Source organism: Diabrotica virgifera, chromosome 2 (genome assembly GCF_917563875.1).
Source record: "Diabrotica virgifera virgifera chromosome 2, PGI_DIABVI_V3a".
Classification (NCBI taxonomy): Eukaryota; Metazoa; Arthropoda; class Insecta; order Coleoptera; family Chrysomelidae; genus Diabrotica; species Diabrotica virgifera.
Genome location: NC_065444.1, coordinates 8,558,818 through 8,583,843, shown reverse-complemented (window position 1 = coordinate 8,583,843; position 25,026 = coordinate 8,558,818).

Below are 25,026 nucleotides of genomic sequence, written 5' to 3'. Positions count from 1 at the left end.
ATATAATGTAAATACCTGTAGATATAAATATAATTCAAGTTCATGCTTCCACTGCTGACGTAGATGAGCAGAACATTAAATAATTCTTCAATAAAAGAGAAGAAGTGCTAAAAACAACAAAAAACGAAACAATAATAATTATAGGGAGACTTTAACGCTAAAATTGGGGACAAAAGATAACGCAAAACATCACCGGAAACTTTGGCTTGGAAGAGAGAAATCAAAGAAGTGAATGTTTAATCAAATTTTGCCAAGAAAGTGAGTTTGTCATTACAAATAGCTAGTCTAAATAGTAGAATAGTATGTAAGAGAATATATTATATATCTTCATAAAATTCCGATTTCCAAACAATATTAAAGATGTAAAAACTTACAGTATACTGAAATTATTATAAGTCGGAAAAGCAATACAGCAAGCCAAAAATAATAGAGCATCTGGACCAGATCAAATACCTGCTGAGCTACTTAAACTTTTGGAAAAGAAAAACATTACCTATTTAACCACTTTCTTTTTACCAAAATTTATGTATGTATGTATCGGTTTTAGAACGTCTTTCGACGTTGTCCGATGCCTAACTTCCACGTCCTTCTATCATCCCATTGGCCATCTCTAAGATCCCTTGCACTCATTGCTTTGGTTACCCCTCCTTTCCATGTCTTTTTGGGTCTTCCTCGTTTTTTGCGGTTTGGTGGTACCCACTCCAAGATCTTGTTGGGCAATCTTGTGTCTTCCATTCTTTGAACACGACCATACCAAATCAACTGTTTCCTCTCAATGTCTGTTGTTAAGTAACCATCTATTCCAATTCGTCGTCTTACTTCCTCATTTCGAATTCTTTCCCGACGGGATATACCTAACGATCTTCTAAACACATCCATTTCTACAGCTTCTAATTTTTTCCTGTTGTTCTCGGTTATTCTCCAAGTTTCTGCTCCGTAAAGTAGGCTGCTTTTAATAAGTGTTTCATAGATGTTGTATTTTCGCTGTATTCCTATTTCGGAGCTCCAAAGTATTCCATTTAGGCATCCAATTGTTCTCCTAGCTTGTGTTACCCTTTTCGTTATTTCCTCATCGTCTTTTCCCGTTCTATCGAAGATTACTTCCAGGTACGTGTATTCACTACAGGATGTGATTTGTTCATTATCCTCTAGTTCGATATTGGATAACTCAGCTCTTATGGGTAGGTATTTAGTTTTTTCCACATTAATTTCCAAGCCCCACTGTTCATATTAAACCAAAATTTATAACCAAGGAAAAATACCAGTTGATCGATTCGAGTCGTTGTTTACAACATTACTAAAGAAAAGCAAGCCCCCCAAATGAAGCGACTTTGGACTTATCATATTAATGGAATATTTAGAAATGGTCTATGAATTAGTGATGCACTATTTTGTATGCGAAATTAAAAAAAGTTGTGAACTACAAAAGAGCGCTTATATTTGTTTCATCGACTTCGAGAAAGCATTCGACCGAGTCGAATATGGTTGAAGGTCCTTTTTGTGTGGGGAATCATTCAATTCTGGGTTTGGTTTTACAGTTCCTGGTGTGACTTTACTGTTTCCACTACTTTTCTCCATTCTTCTCCCTCTCTTTGATTGTCATTCTAATTTCTATACTTTTTTAAGTCTTCTTTCTACTTCTGGCCTCCATCTCAGTTTAGCCTCTGGTTCTTTTACCTGGTAGTATCCATTCTGTTTAACTCTTCACGGATAACTCTTCTCTCTTCTCATTATGTGTCTATACCATTTAATTCTTAAAGCATTTATTGCTCTAACTTTTTCTTCTTTATGTGCCGTCTTCTACCGAAGGCTGGCGACCATCAAACGATAGGTTTCTCTTTTTTGTGCCGCATGTATTATGTTCGCAGCTTCTGGTATTTGAAACCATTCTCTCAAGTTTCTCAGCCAGGATTTCTTTTTTCTGCCCAAACCTCTTCGACCTTCAATCTTGCCTTCCACGATAAGCTATAGCAGACTGTACTTATCATTACGGAACACATGGCCCAGGTATGGCGCTTTCCTCCTTTTAACAGTTGTTAACAATTCCACCTCTTTGCCCATTCGTCTCAATATCTTTGTGTTGGTCACTCTGTCTGTCCAAGGTATTCTCAGTATGCGTCGATACAGCCACATTTCTAGAGCCGCTAACTTCTTTATAGTTGCTGCTGTTAACGTCCACCCTTCTACTCCGTAAAGTAGCGTAGGGAGTACGTAGCATTTCGTGGCGCTCCATCGGAGGTTAACGCTTAGGTTGCGGTTGCTTAAGAGCTTTCTAATTTTTATGAATTTGGATCTTGCTATTTCAGTTCGGATCCTAATCTCTACGTCTGGGTTCCACTTATCATTTACTGTATATCCCAGATATTTAAATCGGTGTACTCTTTCAATACGTTCGGCTTCAATACGTTCGGCTCTAACTATGTTGCTTTAACTATCCATTCTTCTATTTCGTGATTCTTCCATTGTCTTGCATCCTCTTCGTTTTCTCTCTTTGGTGCCAGTATTTATCTCATAATTTTCCTCTTAAAAACTTTCGGTTGTTCTTTTTCTCTTATTGTTAATGTAAATGTCTCTAAACTCTTGAATTCCCGCTTGAATTCTTCTTTTGATAACTACACTTTCATTTCTTCTGTTGACCAAGACTCCCAAATATTTTAACGTTTCAACTTCTTCGAAGCTTTTTACGTCTATTGTTAGTTCTGTCATTTGTGTATTCTTTTTCTTGCTTACATTCATGTAGTTTGTTTTATTTTCATTTATTTCTAGTCCTCTCAGTTTGGCTTCGATTTCTATTTCTTGGAAAGTTTTCTTTAATCCCCTTTTATCTGTTGCTATAATGCTATATCTTCCGCACTTTCTATTATATTTTGCACTGCATTTTTATTTCTAGTGTCTACGTTTGACAGCTTTTTTTATTTTCTTGTCTAGTGATAGAATAAGTAATACCGTTGAGAGCATAATCTACTTGTCTTATTCTATTTTTTATTTTTATTATTTTTGTTCTTTCCCTTCTGGTGTCTACTGTTGATTGGAAATCTCGCAACTCGCTTGTCATGTCTATTTACTTACTTATCCTCTTCGTTCCCACTGGAACATAGGGCATCTACTGTCATTCTCCATTTTTGCCGATCTTGTGCTTTTTCTCTAACTTCTTTCCAGGTTAGGCCGACGTTTTCTGCTTCTTTAATGTTTTCTTCCATGTATTTATCGGCCTCCCCTGTTTCCGTTTTCCTTTAGGTTGGAATTCCAATGCTTGTTTTGTTATGTGTTGTGTTATGTCTGTGTCTGGTTTCCGTAGAGTATGGCCCACCCATTTCCATCTTCTCTTTCTTATTTCTTTATGTATTGGTTCTTGCTTTCGTTTTTTTCCATAAGCCTGAGTTTGTGATTCTGTTGGGCCAAAATATTCTTAGAATTTTTCGTAAGCATTTATTGATGAAGGATTGAATCTTTCCAGTGTTGTGTTTTGTTATTCTCTAAGTTTGTGATCCGTATAATAGTACTGCCTTTACATTAGGTACTATTGAAGATTTTTACTATGGTGTCCAGTTTTATCTCACTAGATTTCCATATATTATTTAACATAATATAGTATGCTGTCTGTGCTTTGCCAATTCGTGTCTGGATATCTTCCTCTGCTCCTCCTGTCGTGTTCAGTATACTTCCTAGATAATTAACTCTTTCCACTGATTTCAGCTCTTGGTTTTCTATTTGTATGCCTATTTTTCTCGGTGTGTTAATCTTCATTAATTCAGTTTTATTCATGTTTATCTCCATACTCACTTTTTTACCTTCTTTGGCTAATTTCTCACTTTTTTCTGCATGCTCTGTCTCTTTGCTGAAAGTAGGCATGCATCATCCATCATCTGCGTATTTAAAATCTTCTAATTGCTCAAAGGTATTCCAGTGTATCCCAGTTTTACCGTTGCTGAATTTTCTCATAAGCCAGTCCATGACAATAATAAACAGAGTGGGAGACAGTATACAACCCTGCTTTACACCGCTGTTAATGTCGATTGGTTCTGTTAAATTCCCGTCGTATAATACTTTTCCTGTGGTGTTTTCATAAAACAACTTCATCATTCTTAAGAATTTGTCCGGTATTCCATAACTCTCTACTATTTTCCACAATTTTTATCTATGTAGGGTATAGAACGCCTTTCTGAAGTCAATGACGTTTAGATATAGTTTACTTTGCCATTCCACTGACTGCTCGATGATCATTCTGAGCGTGCAGATCTGGTCTATACATGACTTATTGGCTTGAAAGCCAGCTTGATTTGGTCTTAATTTTTGGTATATTTTATTTTTCATTCTATTAAGCATGATACGGGTAATTATTTTACTCGCAACACATAAGAGGGTTATAGGTCTCCAGTTCTAGCACTTTGAGGTGTTGCCTTTTTTCGGGATAGTAATTATAATGCTTTCTGTTCATTCTTTAGGTCCATTCTGTCATGTTTATTATTCTTATAATAATTTTATTTGGAATTTTACTCCGCTGTAAGTCTTCGATCATTTTTCTTCTATTAGTTTGTCAAGCGCCAGTTTAAAATCTTGGTGAACTATATGTGTTTCTCCGTAGTACTCGTATGTATTCCCTGTAACTTGTTTTAGTGTATGGATAGCATCTATCGTCGATCTTCCTTTTCTCAAACGGTACTCAGGTACTGGTAATCTCATATGCTTGGTTCTATTTATATTGTTAGTCTGTCTCTAATTATATCAGTATGGTTTTGGTTTCACTATCGAATTCCTCTTCTGTTTATAGTTTTGGAAAATGTTGTATGTACATATTTTATTAAATATGTATAATCAATTTATTCTGGACAACGGCAGACTACGCCAATGGCCCTATGTCCAATCTACAAGCGAGAAATTACAATTTAGATCGAATTGTTTAGCCGTTGAAAAAACGAAATGATTACGGCGACCAAGCACTTGCCGAGCCGGAGAAAAAAATGATACGGCTGAATAAAAATGCCTCTTGCCCTTCTCTTGTACTGAAGAGTGGACTGAATTGATGTTACCTGAATTGGATGTTTTTTATTATTCTTGGACTTCCTGCTATACTCATTTCTAAGAAGATTTTAATAGCTTCCAGTCTTAACGGCGGGGTATGGCTGCTGTATCATTTTTTATGGACACAAAAAGAAGAAAATTCGATTAAAGAATGTATCGTGTCCACTAACCGAGTTTGATTTTTGGAATTAATGGGTTTATGATATTATGATAATGGTATTAGTCAGATGAAAGATATGGCCCAGAAGAAAAAAATATTTAACATTTTTAGTTTGTGGCCGCTCAAAACGATCTGAGTTAGGATGGAAAAAATATTTCTATGATTATTAGGAGATATACTTTAGATATATAGATATATTATAGATATAAGAAATAGATATAAATAGATATTATTGGTCTGATGACTGTTTTGTAAATTCTGCCTTTCATTTCTTCTCCGATATTTTTATTTCTCCATATTGTGTCATTCAGTCAACCTGCGGCTCTGTTTGCTTTATTCACTTGATCTTCCATTTCTGTTTCGAGCCTTCCGTAGGTAGATAGTGTGATGCCTAGGTATTTAAACTCCATCACTTGTTCTATTATCTGACCTTCCAGCTCCAATTTACATCTTATTGGATCTGCTGTTATAACCATAAGCATTTTGTCTTTTGTGAGGAAATTAACATGTTAGAGATTTTCTGACGATTATGTTGAATTGGTGCAGCTACGTTGTAAATCATCTTCACTCTGAGAGATTAGAATTGCATCGTCCGCATAGCAGATTATTTTAAGTTTTTTTTCTCCCATTTGGTATCCTTTTTTAGTTCTTACTTTTTTATTATTTCGTCCATGATCAGGTTGAACAATAAAGGACTCAAGGAATCCCCCTGTCTTATCCCATTGCCGGCTTCAATTGGGTCAGTTAATTCATCGTCCACTTCTACTTTTATTGTGTTGTTCTGGTAGATGTTTTCGTACGTTTTAATTATTCCTAGAGGTACCTCTCTCGAGTATAACAAATGGATAACGTTTTTTAATATGACCCTGTCAAATGCTTTCTTAAGGTCCACGAAACATAAATATGCCGGTTTGTTGTATTCCAACGATTTCTCTTGAACTTGCCTCATTATAAATATAGCGTCAGTGCATGACCTTCCCGACCTAAAACCTTGTTGTTCTTCTGCTAATGTTATAATTTCATTCAATTTGTTTGTTATCACTTTGCTTGTTAATTTTAATATTGTGTTTAATAAGTTAATTCCTCAATACCTGTAATTCTCAGGGTCCGATTTGTCTCCTTTCTTGAAGAAAGTTATTAGGGTGCTTGATCTCCATTCTTGTGGTATTCTGTTTAGTTCTATTATTTTTTGTATTAGTTTTAATAGTTGTTTAGTTAAATCTTGTCCTCGGTACTTTAGGAGTTCGTTCGATATTCTGTCCTCTCCTGGAGATTTTCTATTTTTTAATTTTCTTAATGCTTCCTTTACCTCTCCCTCCTAGATGTTTATTTCTTCGTTTGTCGTAACTTCAGGTGTTGGTGGGTTCATTATCGTCGCTTTTAGCAAATAGAGATCGGAAGTAGTCTGCCCATGTTTTCTTCTGAATGTGTTGCGCTTTTATTAATTCGTTCATCTCCTTTCTTTGCCCTATGATCATTCTCCATACTTCTTTTTGTGTTCCGTAGAAGTCGTGTTCCATCTGTTTTGAGAAACTCTGCCAGTGCTCCCTTTTTATTTGCCTCACTAAAGTATTCGTTTCGTTTCTGATTCGTTTGTAGTGGTTGTATGCCTGTTGTGTTTGTTTCGTTCTGTATTGTAAAAAGGCTTTCTTGTTTTCAGAATACTAAACTGATAATTTACAGAGCAGCAATTAGACTGGTTATCTCATAATGTGGTGCTAAAGTAATGTGCTTGACACTGAAAGATTAATAAAAATTGCGGATTCTAGATAGAAAAATCATTCGGCGAATAGCAGGTCCACTTCTTCTTTTTCTTCAGGTGCCATCTCCGCTACGGAGATTGGCAATCGCCATAGCTAATTTAATTTTTTAATCAGTAGCTGTAAATAGTTGTTTTGAGCTGCATCCAAACCATTCTCTCAGATTCTTTAGCCATGAAATTCTTCTTCTTTCAATGCTTCTGCTGCCATCTATCTTTTCTCCATTATGAGTCGCGGATGCCATACTTCTCGTCCCGCATCACATGTCCGAGATACTGTAGCTTTCTTTCTTTAATTTAAGTTCAACTTCCTTCTCTTTACCTATCAGTGCTTCATTGTTCGTAACTCTATCTACCCAAGAAACCCTCATAATAATTATTCATGATTCCACTCCATAGTATAGTACACTGTATACGTAACATTTTGTTAGGCGTACTTTAAGAGCTAATGTTAAATCTTTGCTACATAGGACCTTTTTCATTTTCATAAAATTAGAACGTGCTTTTTCGATTCTGACTTTGATTTCTGCAGTGTAGTCATTATTTTCTGTTATAAGTAGTGTTCCTAGATAAGTGTACTTTTTTACTCTTTCGATCTGCTGGCCTTCTACTATCATGATTTCGTTAGTTTTATGATTGTTTTTACATATTAATTTCAGTATCATCTTCATATCTGATTTTGTTAACTAAGACTCCATTTACTCTCATGCCGACTGTTTCATCTTCCAGAGTTTCTCGAATTACCAGTTTCAGAATAAGCGTTAAATAATAGAGGTGATAGTATGCAGACTTTCCTGACTCCTCTCTTTATTTCCATTTCTTCGGATGTTTCTTTTTCAATTCTTATTATGGCTCGCTGATTGTAATAGAGGTATGTTATTAGCCTTAAATCTCTTTCATCTAGGTTTTTATTTTTTAGAATTTCCATGAGTCGATCATGTTTACTTATTCAAACGCTTTATTGTAGTCTATAAAACAGACGTAAAGATGACGGTTAACATCCAACAGAGGCCCACTACACTTAATAATGAAATTAGAAAAATGTTAGAACTACGATGTAGGAGAATTTTTGAAACGAGAAGACATTGTCAGATTTATCAAGGCATAGTGAATCAGATGGATGGGAGATTTAGAAAGAAGAAATCCAGAAGTAGTTATCAAGAAAATCACCAAATGGAGACCAGTATCAAACAGACCACGAGCAATACCGAAAACAAGATGGGAAAACCAGATAACTGCGGACCTTAAGAAGATGGCAGTTAGAGAATAGATGACCATAAGCAAAAACAGGAACGAATGGAAAAATATTGTAGAATACGTAAGGTCACACCACCAATTGTAAAACCAAAATGATAATGCGGATTGATTCCCCATGACAAATTAACCGAAAGAGCCCAAAAAGGCGGCAATCATTCCGCTTTTTTTATAGATGCCATAATGATGATCATGTGTGAGTTAAAAGGAATAAGGATGGAACAAAAACAACATGCAAAGTAAATTATTGCTACTACAAATATTAAAAACAATAAAAAAATAGAAAATGATAAGGCACTCGGATAAATTTAGACTTTCCTCTTATCTCTTTGTTTTTACCTCATTTGTTTAAAGCCAACTCTATATCTTTTACTTTCTGATACCTAAAACATCTGTTTAAGAAAATTTTTAACATGATACATACCACCAAATGAACGCTTTATATTGGTTGTAGAAGAATGCCCTGTGGTACTCTAGATTTTTCCCCGACCCTGCTCCACGTCCAATCATAAAATAGTGGATTGGCATCGAGTTAGCGCGTTTCTTGCCGACCATACTTTATTTTCTGTTCCACGGCCATCTTCATCTTATAAATAAGACATTATCTTGGGGCTCGTAATGTCATACAGTGTTGCCAAAAGAAATTTCCCATCACTTCTAAATTTCCCGCTTAAATGTATGTCTTTATTAATATCTTGATAAAATATTACGTTATTTTTTCTTTTTTTGCTGAGACCTTCGACTATTGCAATATTTATGTTATCGCACTGTATCTATAAGTTATTAACAATATTGAAATGGCACAATCTTTAACTTTATCTCTTTATTTAGATTGATTAGAAAATTCTTAATTTAATTAATTATTCAATTACTTTAATCACTGCCTATGTAAAACAAAACTAAATTCAAATTAAATATTCCAATAAATTTTATTCTCAGGGTCGATTTTGTATTTGATACAATACCTATGATTTGTGTGCGTAAGAGTGAAACAGCATTGAGCCAAAAAAAGATGGTGTCGTCACTTCGCTCAGCATGACACTCTGTCTATGTTAATATAATTGTCTATGGGCACAATAAATTTTATTCTCAGGGTCGATTTTGTATTTGATACAATACCTATGATTTGTGGCTTCTAGTATTTCCAGTTGCTTACTTCTTCCAGGATAGAACAGGGAAATTAAAAACATTCAATATCATATAAATGTAATATATTATTCATTTACCAAATAATCCGCGTACATATGATTTAAAAAATACTAAATTTAACTTTGTTGCAACAATTTCTTACTTAATAAACCAAACTTTAATTCTGATATCTCTTCGTTTTAACAAACAAAATTATTTAAATAAATTATTATTTTCTCATACTAAATTTAATAAAATTTACTTTTATTCATTTGAATTGAGTTCTTAAATTTGAAATGGCTAACTGCGTTATAGTAATGTTCAATAAACAAATAAACAAATATGGTTCTGCTATAAACAAATTCTCTCCATTCCGACAAATGATTTGATCATGTTTGTTTCTTCACTTCCTCTTTTTCCGGATTGCGTGGTCCTCGATTCTCCCAACGTACTCTCAGGTTGTTGCGAAAAGGTCCCTCTCGTCCAAACTGCTTCCAAAAACAACACACAGGACTTGCTCGAATTCTCTTACTCAATCTTCTCCTTGCTCGATATCTTGTGCAAATAGATATCAATCAGCTACTCGTTCTAGACAAAACAAAGGAATCTCCCTCGGACCAGGAAAATTAACTTTTCAACCGGTCGACAATTTGGTTTCAACTTGATTCTGCTCGCAAAGGCCGATCACACCACTTTACACTGATTTCTCACTTTTGAAAACTCGACTGCTCTCCTCAGATATCCATTATACAGTGACCCTCTTTTCTCTCACAAAATCATACTCCAACTTCCTATCCCTTCTACCGATCTTTTCCACCCAATCAAAAACACGCCTCTCTCAAAACCTTTCATACCCATTTCTTCTGAACCAAATATTTTTCTATATAACTTTCCAATTTGTCAAATTTTAAGAAATATCATACTTAGTTTTTTTTTACATACTACTTTTACTTCTAAAAACTAAAACAAAGTGTTTACAATCATCAAACCTTCCCGGAAACATTTTAAAAACATTATTGTTCTCCCCAAACGATATGTCCACTTTCTAATCCCGAATTGTTTGTTAGTGTACCCATTCACTTCGTCGAATCATTATCACTAATCGTTTTCACTTTCACGAAACATTGTTTAATAGGGCTTTTCATTCACAGTCATTTGTTTCGAGCTTCTGTCATGTGTCACATAATTTTAATATATTTACGTCGTACGTTATTGGTATATACCTTAGAATATAAAATAAAATAGGTTTATTTTATATTCTAAGGGTTTCAATACCCCTTCCACTTTGTGTAAATCTTTTGTGAAGAAGGTGTTTCTATTTTCATCTGATAAGTGATTCGATTTGGTGATGGCGATGATATCGGTATCCTTTACTAACTTCATGGAATAAATAGAGAATACGTGATGTCAGTTTGAATTAGATTACATGTGGTCGACGGCTCTTTTCGATTTTGGCCTTTTATTGACCTTGAAAATAGATATTCGCAAAATTGAATTTCATTCAAAATTTTTATTAAAATGTAAATACTAAATGTATTTACAACACTATTTTGTAAAGACACTTTATTTTAATATATTAAACTACAATATTTTATATCAGGAAATTTATTTATTTGGAAATAAATATCTTTAAAATGATATTTTATATTCTAAGGTATGATACCCATGATACAAACCAAAGACGTATGACGTATTAATATTATGTGACACATGACAGCAGCTCGAAACAAATGACAATCGATGAAAAGCCCTATAGCTAAATTAGATTGGAATGAGAATCTATGATCTAATGCTCTTTGATATAAATTTAATTTTCTTTTTAAATGATGAACTATAATTTTTTTGAATAAAAAAAAAACAATTCTACAACAATATATTAACATAGACTGAGCCTACCCTCTCCGCTTCCTGACGACAAGATCTCTTGGACAGGTTTGCAGTATCTCTTTCTAGCACGTTGTATTAAGAAACTAAGATAAAACTAAGTGGGGGTAAAGGGGTGGACTTGTCGCAGTTTTACTATGCGTAAGAGTGAAACAGCATTGAGCCAAAAAAAGATGGTGTCGTCACTTCGCTCAGCATGACACTCTGTCTATGTTAATATAATTGTCTATGGGCACAATATCTTTCCGAAGAGCCTTGTGAATGACTTGCATTTGATATTCTCGGTCCATTCCCAAAGACAGAGAGAGGAAACAAGTACTTCTTCCTGCTTCCTTAATAGGCTCGCGCCTATCATCAGATATCCAGGTTGTCAATCCATCTTTTTCTTGCCGTTAGTATACTCCTTCGGCCGTTTGGTGATCTGTCTCATGCTATCTTTACCAGTCTTCCTTCTTTCATTCTGCTTACATGGCTATACCATTATCTTTTTCTTTTCAGTGTCATTTATGTTCTCTATATTACAGCTTTGCTTGAGGTCTGTGCTACGTTGTCTATCCCATAATGATTTTCCTGTGATATCTCGGACTATTTTCATTTCACACCTTTCCATCAGTCTTTTTGTCCTTGTGGTTTCAGGTCTTGTTTCTGCAGTGTAAGTCATAATTGGCCTAACTACTGTCCTATAAATCTTGGCCTTTGTTTCTGTCCGTAGATGTGTGTTGCGTCAGATAGTGTGGTTAGACATCCTGCTATTCTGTTGGCGTTGTTTATTTGTTGGGCAACTATCGCTTCTGTATCTCCGTAACTGTGCATTAGTACTCCCAGTTAGCTGATATACTTACTTCTTGTCTACTTGTCCACTTCCAGGTTGCACCTTATTGGATCTTTAGAGATTACCATACTTTTGGTTATATTTGATGATATATATTATCATGTTGAACTTTCTTGCTGTTCTATTAAATTGATATAAAAGTTTCTGAAGGTCATCTTCACTCTCTGCAATAAGTATGGCATCATCTGCATAGCATACTATAGAGATAATTTCTTCGCCCATTCTGTACCCTATACTCAGGTTTTTGAATTATGAATAATTTCATCCATGATGAGGTTAAACAGCAGCGGGCTCAATGAGTCTCCTTGACGTATGCTTCTTTCCACTAGTCTAGGCTGTGTTAGTTTGTTATTAATTCGGGCCTGTATGTTATTATAGTCTTGATAATGTCTGATATAGTATGTTTCGTTTATATAACAGGTGAATAACGTCATTCAGCTCTACACGGTCGAATGCCTTTTGTAGATCGATGATATAACAGTAAGTCGGGACGTTGTATTATAGTGATTTTTCCATGACTAGCCTGACGACAAAAACTGCATCGTTACAGGATCGTCCGGATCTAAAGCCTTGTTGTTCATCTGCTAGATCTATTTCGTTGGTGATTTTGGTGATTACGACTTTTGTGGTCAATTTCAGAGCGGTACTGAGTAGGTTTATTCCTCTGTAGTTTTCGGGTACCGTTTTATTACCCTTTTTAAATATTAAACATTTAAACAAATATTTAATGGTTGCAATGGATTATTTTTCAAAATGTCTTGAAATTGCACCCCTTCCCAATCAAGAAGCGACTACAGTAGCAGAAGCATTTATAACACACGTCGTATCAAGACATGGAATTCCTTTAGAGTTACATTCTGATCAAGGACGAAATTTTGAATCAGAATTATGGGAAGAATTAATGAAAATCTTGGGTATTAAGAAACCTCGCACTACGGCTTCCATCCAGAATCAGGCGAAATGGTCCAAGGACATGATATAACTGTCAAAACCTTTCAATGTTTGTCGCGGATAATCTAAAATATTGGGATACTTTAATTCCAGTTTGCCTATATAACTCACTTTTAAATGGCAGCTCACTTTTAAAAGTTTCTCTCAGTTTTCCACATGCTGCCCACCCAAGACCGAATCTTCTCTTCTCAATACTGATGTTCTGGTTGGGTACCAAATTTGTCAATATTTTTGTTTTCGAGATCTTTATGTTTAAACCTACATATTCTGTAGCCACAACGAGTTCCTTTACCATTCTCTAACTATTGGCCATCATTGTTTAGATATTCTCCATCTATTTTTATTCCCTTTGCCAGCCAATCCAAATTTTTAAAAGTATGTTATAGCACCGTATTAATAAGTTTAGGTGATATCGAGTCTCCTTGTTTAACCTCCCGTTCTATTTCTAAGCGATTACTGCTAATATGTAAGTTGACAGTGGCTGTAGCATGCATTATTTAAGTGACTGTCCTGTAATATTTTGCTTAACTCATCGGTGTCAAAGGCTTTGTGAAAATCTATAAATATTAGAACTAGAGGTTTATTGTATTCCATTACTTTCTCCGCTAGAGTTTGTATACTTTGTAGATGATATTAGTCCAGTGACTTTTTTGGAATCCTGCCTGTTCTCTTGGTTGATAAGTCTGTAATTTTCTTTCCGTTCTCTTAATTATTATTCGCGTAATCAACTTATGTATATGGCTGAGGAGGCTAATCGGTCTGTAATTCTCTATATTTGTTTTGTCTCATGCTTTGTGTAATAGAATCGTAGTAGTGTTGTTTCAGTTTATTGGAATATTGGCGTTGTGAAGGCAGATATTGAAAAGTCTCAAATCTTCCCCAATTTTTAGTGCTTCTGATACTCTTCCTTCTTCGCCTGGGGTTCGATTATTTTTCATTTTCTTCGCGGCCTCTTTGCTTTCTGATTTTGTTATATCTGACATTATATCTGATCCTTGGTCATCCAAAAAGCTACACACTACATTAATCCAATACATTTATACACTCATCACTTATCTCAAATATTTGTGAATATATCACAATGTGGCAACAATGTTCGATCGTGAGGTGTTTCGGTTTTTTATTCTGGCGGCTTCTCATTTGAATACGAAGGAGTACAGTACCGGACACAAGTTTTCTCACCTCTATCGTCTCTAAAACATTCAAAGTCGTGACTCGATCCGACAACGGAACGAAGAAGAACTATATGACCATGTGCTTACTTTTTCTACTGATTCTTATCATTGGTTAAGCACATAGGTATTAAGAAACTGTTAGTGCTATATATCTGCGTCAAAAGATACCAGTAACTGATACATATTATATCAAATTGAGTAATACTAGACAAGTATTATAAACCTAGTATTATTTTGTGCATTTAACTCATTTCATATTAGCTTGTCACTTAAACCCCTGATTTTTGATTTTTGACAAAATGAAATATTTAGAAGTCTGGATTTAGTCCTGTCGCCAGGGGGGCTACAACGGCCTCCTTAATTCAGATGGACTTACCCAAGTTTTTTTATGTATTTTGACCCGTAGAACACGATTTTTTTGGGTAACAGTTGATCCGGATGTCGATAAGATTGTTATAAACAAAAAATTTGAGGAATTACATAACAGCGATTTTTCGCAAAACAAAACATTTTTTTGTATTTTTTGGGTGATTTTCAGCAAAAAATGGTCTTACAAGTTTTTTCGTAGGATGCATAGTTTTCGAGATAAACGCGGTTGAACTTCCAAAAAATCGAAAAAGTGCAATTTTTGAACCCGAATAACTTTTGATTAAAAAATAAAATAGCAATTCTGCTTGCTGCATTTGAAAATTCAAGTGAAATTCTATCGGTTTTGATTATTTGCATTGCTAAAAATTAAGTTTTTATTTGTCAAACAAAGCCATAAACACATAGTGTTTCCCGTGCCCAATGCATGCGTTTTAATGTACGCAATCTACGTAGAAATTGTCTGTATGCGCGCCTACTCGTTCGATTTCAAATGATAAATGCATTGAAAACATCATCCAATCACTATGTGTTTATAACTTTGTTTAACAATAAAAAAATTAATTTTTAGCAATGAAAGTAATCAAAACCGATAGAATTTGACTTGAACTTTCAAATGCGGTAAGCAGAATTGCTATTTTATTTTTCAATGAAAAGTTATTCGGGTTAAAAAATTGCAATTTTTCGATTTTTTGAAAGTTCAACCGCGTTTATGACGAAAACTATGCATCCTACGAAAAAACTTGTAAAAACATTTTTTGCTTAGAATGACCCAAAAATACAAAAAAATGTTTTGTTTTGCGAGAAATCGCTGTTATGTACATCCTAAAGTTCTTTGTTTATAACAATCTTATCGATATCCGGATCGACTGTTACACAAAAAATTCGTGTTCTACGGGTCAAAATTACATAAAAAACTTGGGTAAATCCATCTGAATTAAGGAGGCCGTTGTACCCCCACTGGCGTCAGGACTAATTACGGAAGATCTAAAATCGAAATCAGAAATTCGATCAAAAATAGAGTAATCAAGAGCAGCCTTTTTGAAGATGAGGAAATTTCCGAGTAACCAAAGATTTAATCTTCCAATCCGATATCGGATGGTAAAATGTTATATCCACCCTATGCTTTTTTTATGGTGTCGAACCTGGACCGTTAATGTTGACTTAATGAGAAAGCTGGAAGCTTTTGAGATGTGGCTTTTTAGGAGACTTTTGAAAATACCATGAACCGATCACATTACGAACTAAATGGTGTTACACAAAATGGGAAGAGACATAGAACTTTTTGACCACCATTAAAAGGAAAAACAGCATATTTGGGACACATACCTACTTAGAAATGATAAGTACGAGTTGTTGCAGCTGATTATGAAGGGTAGAATCGAAGGAAAAGGGGTCCTGTTAGACGACAAATAATATCCTGGCTGAGAAATGAGAAACATTCGCGACTGGACCGGGTTAAACACACAGACGCTTTTAAGAAAAGCAGAAGATAGAGACGAATTTGAAATGGTTATAGCCAATCTTCATTAGTCGAATCGGCACTAGAAGAAGAAAGAAAACCCTGATTTATGATGTTATGGGAACACAAAGTGATTATAGAACTTGAATAATGATATTATATTTTCAGCAATTAGAACCTTTCCATATTGCAATAATTATTCTATAACATTTTTCGAGAAAACTACTGAAACAACAATATAGCATCTGACATTTTAAAACAGTAGTTAGATCGATGCCTTTAAAAACATACGTCTTTTGTATTTGTATATTTCAAATCACGTTCATTGTCAAACGAACATTTTGTGACGAAATGTATTTCTTTCTTTGTGTGAACATCAACGTGACATCTGTCTGTGTAATGGATTCTTGTATTGTGGTGTAATCTTTATATTTACAAAAGTCTATTGAATAGGTATGTAACAGGATTAGCAAATCCGTGACAAAAGAATAGTCACAGTCGTGACGAAAAAATGGTTTTTTACTCTCTCAGGTAAAGCTGCTGCAAAAAATTGTTCTGAATAGCTCTGTTTGCTATCCTTTCGATTTTTTTATATTTCTTTAACTCTCTCAAAATTTACCAGAATTGTTATCGTTTATCTGTCAAATGTCAAATATATTTTGATTTTATATAATATTGCGATAAACTAAATTGTAATAAGACAAAAATAATGATCGTTAGTAAGAGCATCAACATAAACGCCCAAATTACAATAACACCTTTAGAAAGAGTACATAATAGTTATTATGTACCAAGTCAGTAAAGTGACTCTTTATCGAAATAGTCTGATATTACGAGCAGAGAGAGTGAAGCGAGTGAGGCGAGTAATACACGAGTTCGATAAAGAGTCTTTACTGACGTGGTGCATATAAAATTTAATCGCCAACCATAAATAAAAACATTAACTGATATTATATATATATATATATATATATATATATATATATATATATATATATATATATATATATATTAATGTGATATTCAAAGATCGGTGTGCTCAAAGCACTTGATTAGATAATTAACTAATTAATTAAATTTAATTTTAATGATGCACTTATGATTTAATCACACTATTTAATGCTCTAATCTCAGGGTTTTATATTCTCGTGCTTCAATATCTCCTTTGCTTTACATATGATAAATAAGGTCAAAGATTAACGGAATAAAACACATATATGGTACAAAACCATCTATTGAAATAAATTCACCCTCAAAATATCCTCTAAAAATAATATCTCCTATTCTGATTATTGAAATAACCCTACCACTATCTAAAGTACTTATTGAAATTTGCGTTATGAATAATTCTACAAAAAAAATAAAACTGTCTCTCGGATGATGAGTTGTCCAAATTCTTGTCTCTGGTCGCCTACAATTTACTCTTAGCAGCCCCCTATGTAGTCAGCAATCTCGCAACAAATTATTGCAAGCCTATTGTCATTAATGACCCCCTACAGATGCACGTATCTTTCAAAAAACAATGCTAGCCTTTTCTCCTCTCGATAAACTGAATCTATTTCTCGTTCCGGCATGCAACGGTGACTCTTGGAATATAAGTAGAACAATATAACTTACAATGCTTTACGTGATGAGCTTCCGTCAGGACACTTATTTCAACAGACTCACAACTATTCACTTATCTGCCTTACTACTTCAGGAGACTCTTAGAGATCACCACTAGTCGACTTAACGATCATTTAACAACTGACTCTTCTTCCACCCTCTAACATTTCGCTAAACTCCCATTCTTCATACCTAGCCCCTCCTTTTTCCTTCTTCACCAATCCGAGTTCCTCAATTTTATCCCCATCTACCTTTCAGATAACAAACACCAATTTTCCCTACCATTAGAAATTTCCTAAAACTAATTACATGCCAATCGGTTTTTTTTTTCCTTTCTTAATATCTAAACAAAGATTACATTCATTTAAATTTCTAAATACAATTGTTCCCTCGCCGCAAAAGTCCATTTGGGAAACCCGGTCTCATTGTCCAAACACATAACCACTTTCTTATCATACTAACTGTACAAAGAAAATACTTAATCCCTATTTAAATTTTGTTTACCTACGGCCATCCAAAGATAATTGACTTTCATTTCTTCGAAATGAATTTTGGTATATTTTTATTATATGTTTTAACTTTTCTAAAATATTAAGATCGAAACCATATTAATTCAAATTTTACATATCTTAACAACTCCCCGCCATTTGATTTGCCGAAAAAATTCTGTTATTTATTTAAATGACACAAGTTTTTTTTAGGATCAAATTATTCCATTATGTTACCAAACTCTACTCATGATACTTATAAATGTCGTGAATGTTAAAAATACCCCGTATCTTGCCTGTCTCTATATGCGCTAATTCATAACTATTTACCCCATTTTCCGTATTTTCGATTTCCTGTCTTTTTCTTGTATCCACCGTGTTTTCCTTCTTTCTTTTTGAACTCTTCTTCTTTTTCTTCCTTCTTTTTTTTCTGGTTGATTTTTTTCTTGTACTTTCGGTTTTTCCTCTACAGTCATATTGATTTCTTTATGTTTTTCCTGTTCATTTATCTTTTCAACAATTATTTTCCTCTCTATTTCCGTTTCTTCTTCTATGTTGTCTGGTTCTGCTCTGATTTCCAGTTTATTCTCCGAAAAATTTATGGTGATATGTTTTTCACTCAATTCATCAATTCCCGCTATCATATCATGGTTTAAATCTTCGATCACCACACATTGCATAATATAGTATTTGTCTCCCACTCTGATCCGCACTCCCAAACCTTCATTTACTGTCGTCAATTTTTTGTTGTTTGCACCCACTAAAACAACCCTAGGAATTTTATACACAAATCTGTCCAAATTTAATTCTTTTACTAGTTTCTTATTGATTAACGATATCTCCGATCCAGAATCAATCAAAATTTTAATCGCTTTATGTTTTATAAATGCATCTAAGAATATTAAATTGGAATTAGAACTTTGTCTTTCATTTCCCGCCAACTGTATAAACTCTCTCGGATGACAAAATATACCGGAGAGTTGTTTATGTTTGTTCAGTGGATGCTTTATTGAAAATCCTGTCTGGATTCATTGCATATATCTTCTTCCTCGTTTTCTATTGTTACATGATTCATCTCCCTTCTATTTTGTCGTTGGAAATTCTGATTGTTTCTACCGTCCCTTTGTTCGTTCGTATTCCTAGTCGGAGGATTTTGTGCATCTCTGTTTCTGTTGTGATTTTCATATGTTCTATTTTTTGCGTGATTCCTGTTATCATAATTTTTTTGTCTATTGTAATTTTGGTATTCTCTCGGCCTATCTTCGTTTGTTGATTGGGCATGTCGGTTTCTCTGGTCATAATTTGATTGATACCTTCTTGCCGGTCCATTATATTGTTCATGTTGTCTTCTGTTTCGCATTTCTCTTCGTTTTGCTTCCCTTACTTGAAGGAATTGGCACAAACTATCAATATCTTGATAGTTTCTCAAAATCACGTGGTCCTCCAGCGTTTCTTCGAAATGTCTGCTTATCATTTCTACCAGTTGTTCGGTAGAGTATTTGTAGTCTAGATATTTGGAATTGTTATATATCTGCAAAGCAGATCTTTCCTCCGATATTCCCATTTTCTCGTGATATCTTCCATTCTGTAGCTCTTGGTTGATTTCCCTCTGTTTAACTTTCCCCCAGAAATAGTTGAGAAATTTATTTTCGAAATCTGTCCAATTTTCAAACTCATCTTCTTTACTTTCATACCATAACGCTGCTCCTTCTTTCAGATGGTTTCTAATTGTTTCTTTGCAGTCGTCAAAATATCTAATATGTTGCAATTTGGTTCTCAAATTTTTAACAAATGGTACTGGGTGTGTTTTTCTAATATCCCCGCCAAATTGTATTTTCGCGTCGCTTGTACCATGGATAATCATTTCCCTTCTTTCTCCACAATTCTGTTGATTCTTGAGTTCCGCAATTTGTTTTTCGTTTTGCTTAAATTTTTCTTCTATTTCTCGCCTGTCTTCTTGTATTGCATTTTCAAATTTGCTTTCTAACTGTTCTAATTCCATCTTCTGCACATTCTTAATATCCTTCATTTTAGTTTCTATTTCTTCTCGTTGCATCTCCAGTTTCCTCTCTGTTTCTTCTCTAACTTTTTCTAAACAGGCTTTCATTTCATTTTCATATTTTTCCAAACGCTTTTCCAATTTGCCATCATTCTCTTCCAATTTCTGTTCTTTTCTCTGTGATATTTCTCTTTGTGTTTCTTCCATGGCTCGTTTTGATTCCTGTTGATTTTCTTGCATTGTCCTTTTTGTTTCCTGTTGGTCGACATGTTGTTTCTTTTCGTTACTGTTTTCTTTGTCCCCGCCAAATGTGAAATTTTACAACACTCTATAAGTTGCAGAACACGACAAATATTTCTCCCCAAATTTAATAAATTTTCTCCACAAATATCAAATATGCAATCAGTAAATTTCAAAATAAATATCAAATGTACGATTGGTAAAAAAAAATCAAATAATTCAATGGCAGTAAATATCAAATACCTACGATCAATCCATAAATCAAAATTATTTTTACACCTGGAAAAATTGTCAAATTATCTCTGGATCACCTGTAGTTATTCCTTATCTCTTTCCCTACCATCAAATGCAAAGCTGCGATATTTTTAAGCCACCACGTTCTGGGCTCCAGTTAATGTGATATTCAAAGATCGGTGTGCTCAAAGCACTTGATTAGATAATTAACTAATTAATTAAATTTAATTTTAATGATGCACTTATGATTTAATCACACTATTTAATGCTCTAATCTCAGGGTTTTATATTCTCGTGCTTCAATATCTCCTTTGCTTTACATATGATAAATAAGGTCAAAGATTAACGGAATAAAACACATATATGGTACAAAAGCATCTATTGAAATAAATTCACCCTCAAAATATCCTCTAAAAATAATATCTCCTATTCTGATTATTGAAATAACCCTACCACTATCTAAAGTACTTATTGAAATTTGCGTTATGAATAATTCTACAAAAAAAATAAAACTGTCTCTCGGATGATGAGTTGTCCAAATTCTTGTCTCTGGTCGCCTACAATTTACTCTTAGCAGCCCCCTATGTAGTCAGCAATCTCGCAACAAATTATTGCAAGCCTATTGTCATTAATGACCCCCTACAGATGCACGTATCTTTCAAAAAACAATGCTAGCCTTTTCTCCTCTCGATAAACTGAATCTATTTCTCGTTCCGGCATGCAACGGTGACTCTTGGAATATAAGTAGAACAATATAACTTACAATGCTTTACGTGATGAGCTTCCGTCAGGACACTTATTTCAACAGACTCACAACTATTCACTTATCTGCCTTACTACTTCAGGAGACTCTTAGAGATCACCACTAGTCGACTTAACGATCATTTAACAACTGACTCTTCTTCCACCCTCTAACATTTCGCTAAACTCCCATTCTTCATACCTAGCCCCTCCTTTTTCCTTCTTCACCAATCCGAGTTCCTCAATTTTATCCCCATCTACCTTTCAGATAACAAACACCAATTTTCCCTACCATTAGAAATTTCCTAAAACTAATTACATGCCAATCGGTTTTTTTTTTCCTTTCTTAATATCTAAACAAAGATTACATTCATTTAAATTTCTAAATACAATTGTTCCCTCGCCGCAAAAGTCCATTTGGGAAACCCGGTCTCATTGTCCAAACACATAACCACTTTCTTATCATACTAACTGTACAAAGAAAATACTTAATCCCTATTTAAATTTTGTTTACCTACGGCCATCCAAAGATAATTGACTTTCATTTCTTCGAAATGAATTTTGGTATATTTTTATTATATGTTTTAACTTTTCTAAAATATTAAGATCGAAACCATATTAATTCAAATTTTACATATCTTAACAACTCCCCGCCATTTGATTTGCCGACTTAACGATCATTTAACAACTGACTCTTCTTCCACCCTCTAACATTTCGCTAAACTCCCATTCATCATACCTAGCCCCTCCTTTTTCCTTCTTCACCAATCCGAGTTCCTCAATTTTATCCCCATCTACCTTTCAGATAACAAACACCAATTTTCCCTACCATTAGAAATTTCCTAAAACTAATTACATGCCAATCGGTTTTTTTTTTCCTTTCTTAATATCTAAACAAAGATTACATTCATTTAAATTTCTAAATACAATTGTTCCCTCGCCGCAAAAGTCCATTTGGGAAACCCGGTCTCATTGTCCAAACACATAACCACTTTCTTATCATACTAACTGTACAAAGAAAATACTTAATCCCTATTTAAATTTTGTTTACCTACGGCCATCCAAAGATAATTGACTTTCATTTCTTCGAAATGAATTTTGGTATATTTTTATTATATGTTTTAACTTTTCTAAAATATTAAGATCGAAACCATATTAATTCAAATTTTACATATCTTAACAATATATATAGTGACTGTACACCCCGATATGGGGCTAAGTCGCGTAAGCTTTCTAGATCCTATTTCTTAGGGAGGATCATTCCCTTTTGCTTATGTTATCTTCTTAACGATTTCTCTCCATTTTTTCCTATCTCTAGTTTTTCCCCGCCATTCTCTGACTACTGCGTTTTTTAAGTCTTCTTCAACTTCTTGCAACCACTTTGATCTTGGTCTTCCTCTTTTCTTTCTTCCTCCTGGATTCCATTCTATCATAGCATATGTCACTGCTTCATCTCCTGCCCGCCAGATGTGACCTAACCATCTAACTCTGCATTGCTTTATTTTGGTCACGATATCTTCTTTTAGTACTTTCTTAATCTCTGCATTTGTTCGGCTTCGATATTCATTTTGCTCTGTTCTGATTGGTCCCAGTATGGTTCTCATGATCTTTCTCTCCACTATTCTTAAGTTTTCTTCATCTTTTTTAGTCATCGTCATTGTTTCTGCTGCGTATAATAATATTGGTCTAATTATGGTGTTATACATTCTCATCTTGGTTTTAATAGACAGTATTTTGCTTTTAAGTAGTGTTTTATTTGCAAAATAAGCTTTATTCGCTGCCAATATTTTTTCTTTTATTTCTGGTATTCTTTCAGCCGTTTTGCTTATTGTCACTCCTAGGTATTTGAAATGTTCTACATCTTCAAACTCTGAATTTCCTATTTTGGTTTTTCCTTTTATTGCTGGTTTCCCTAGTCTTAATATTTTCGTCTTTTCTTCATTTAATGTGAGTCCCATTGTCTCCCCTTTCTCTTTTATTTCTTCTAGCATTTCTTTCATTATGTTTCTATTTTTTGCAATAATAACAATGTCGTCTGCATATGCAATTATTTGTCCACCTCTTGTTCTTAGGTTTCCTTTGTTTATATTTCGTAGTACATATTCTAAAGCTAGATTAAACAGTGTCGTGGATAAGGCATCCCCTTGTTTCACTCCTTTATTTATAATGAATTCATCTGTCTCGCCTCTTTGCGTCTTTATGCTAATTTTGGTAGTTCTCATTGTCATATTTATTAATTTTCTGAGTTTATGTGGGATTTTTTATTTTTCCAGGGCAATCATTAGTTGTTTTCTCTTAATCGAATCAAATGCCTGTTTGAAATCGATGAATAGCATTTCTAATTGCAGTTTGTATTCATTTGCTTTTTCCATTATTTGTTTTATTGTGTGTATAGCATCTATTGTTGATCTTCCTTCTGTGAATCCACATTGGTACTGTCCCACTCTCTTCTTCGTGATCTTTGACAATCTTTTTCTTATTATCGAAGTCAATATTTTATATGTTGTGCTTAGTAGTGTTATTCCTCTATAATTTTCACAAATTTGTTGGTCTCCCTTTTTATGTATTGTTATTACCTGCCCTATCTCCCAGTCCTCTGGCATCTTCTCTTCCTTCCATATATTTTTCAATAGTGATAGTATTTTTTCCTTCAGTTCCTTTCCTCCATATTTTATAAGTTCCATGTTAATTTCGTCTTTTCCTGGAGCTTTTCCATTTTTGCTCTTCTGTATTATTTCCTCGAGTTCATCTATTGTTGGCTCTTTTGAGACTGCAATGTGTATTTCGTCTGCTTCTTCGTCCACCGTTTCCTCTTCTTCGTACATTTCTTCTCTAGTGTATTCCTCCGTCAAGAGTTCTCTGTAGTGATCTGCCCATACCTGCCTATATTCATTGTCTTCTACAATGACTATTCCCTCTTTATTTTTTACTCCGTTTGTTTTACCTTTGTATTTTTTGGTTTGTTCTTTAATATTTTTATAGAAATGTTTCGTGTTTCTATTTGTTCTTTCCTGTTCTATTTCTTGCATCTTTTCATCTGCCCATCTTCTTTTATTTTGTCTTATAATTTTCTTAGCGTCCTTTCTTAATTTTTCATAACTTTCTCTGTCTTCCTCTTTATCCGTTCTCAGCCATTTAATTCTTGCTTGCACCTTTTGTGCTGTTAGTTCTTTACATTCGTTGTTATACCATTCGTTTTTTGTTTTCTTCTGGTGTTTGCCTACCTGCTTTTTTGCAGCTTCTTCTATTGACTTTTTGATCATGTCCCATTCTGATTTGATGTCCTCTGCTTTATATTTCTCTCTTATTTGCACTGTTACTTCTTCTTCATATTTTTTTCTAATATCTGCATTCTGCAATTTATTGACATTCCATTTTTTCTGTTGATTTTTCTGTTTAGTTTGGATTTTAACTTTTTGTCTTATGGTGGCTGCGACCATATAGTGGTCTGAATCCGCACACGCACCTCTGAAAGTTCTCACGTCCTTCATTGAAGATTGTTTTCTTTTGTTTATTAGTATGTGATCAATTTGGCTATACGTTTTCTGATCAGGTGACCTCCATGTTACTTTATGCATTTTAGGGTGTTCAAATTTTGTTGAGCTTATTATCATGTTTGTTCTTGTTGCTAGGTTACATAGTCTTAGACCATTATCATTAGTGTTTTTGTGTACGGTGTGTTTTCCTGCAATTTGCTGTAAAAAATCTTCTTTTCCAATCTGGGCA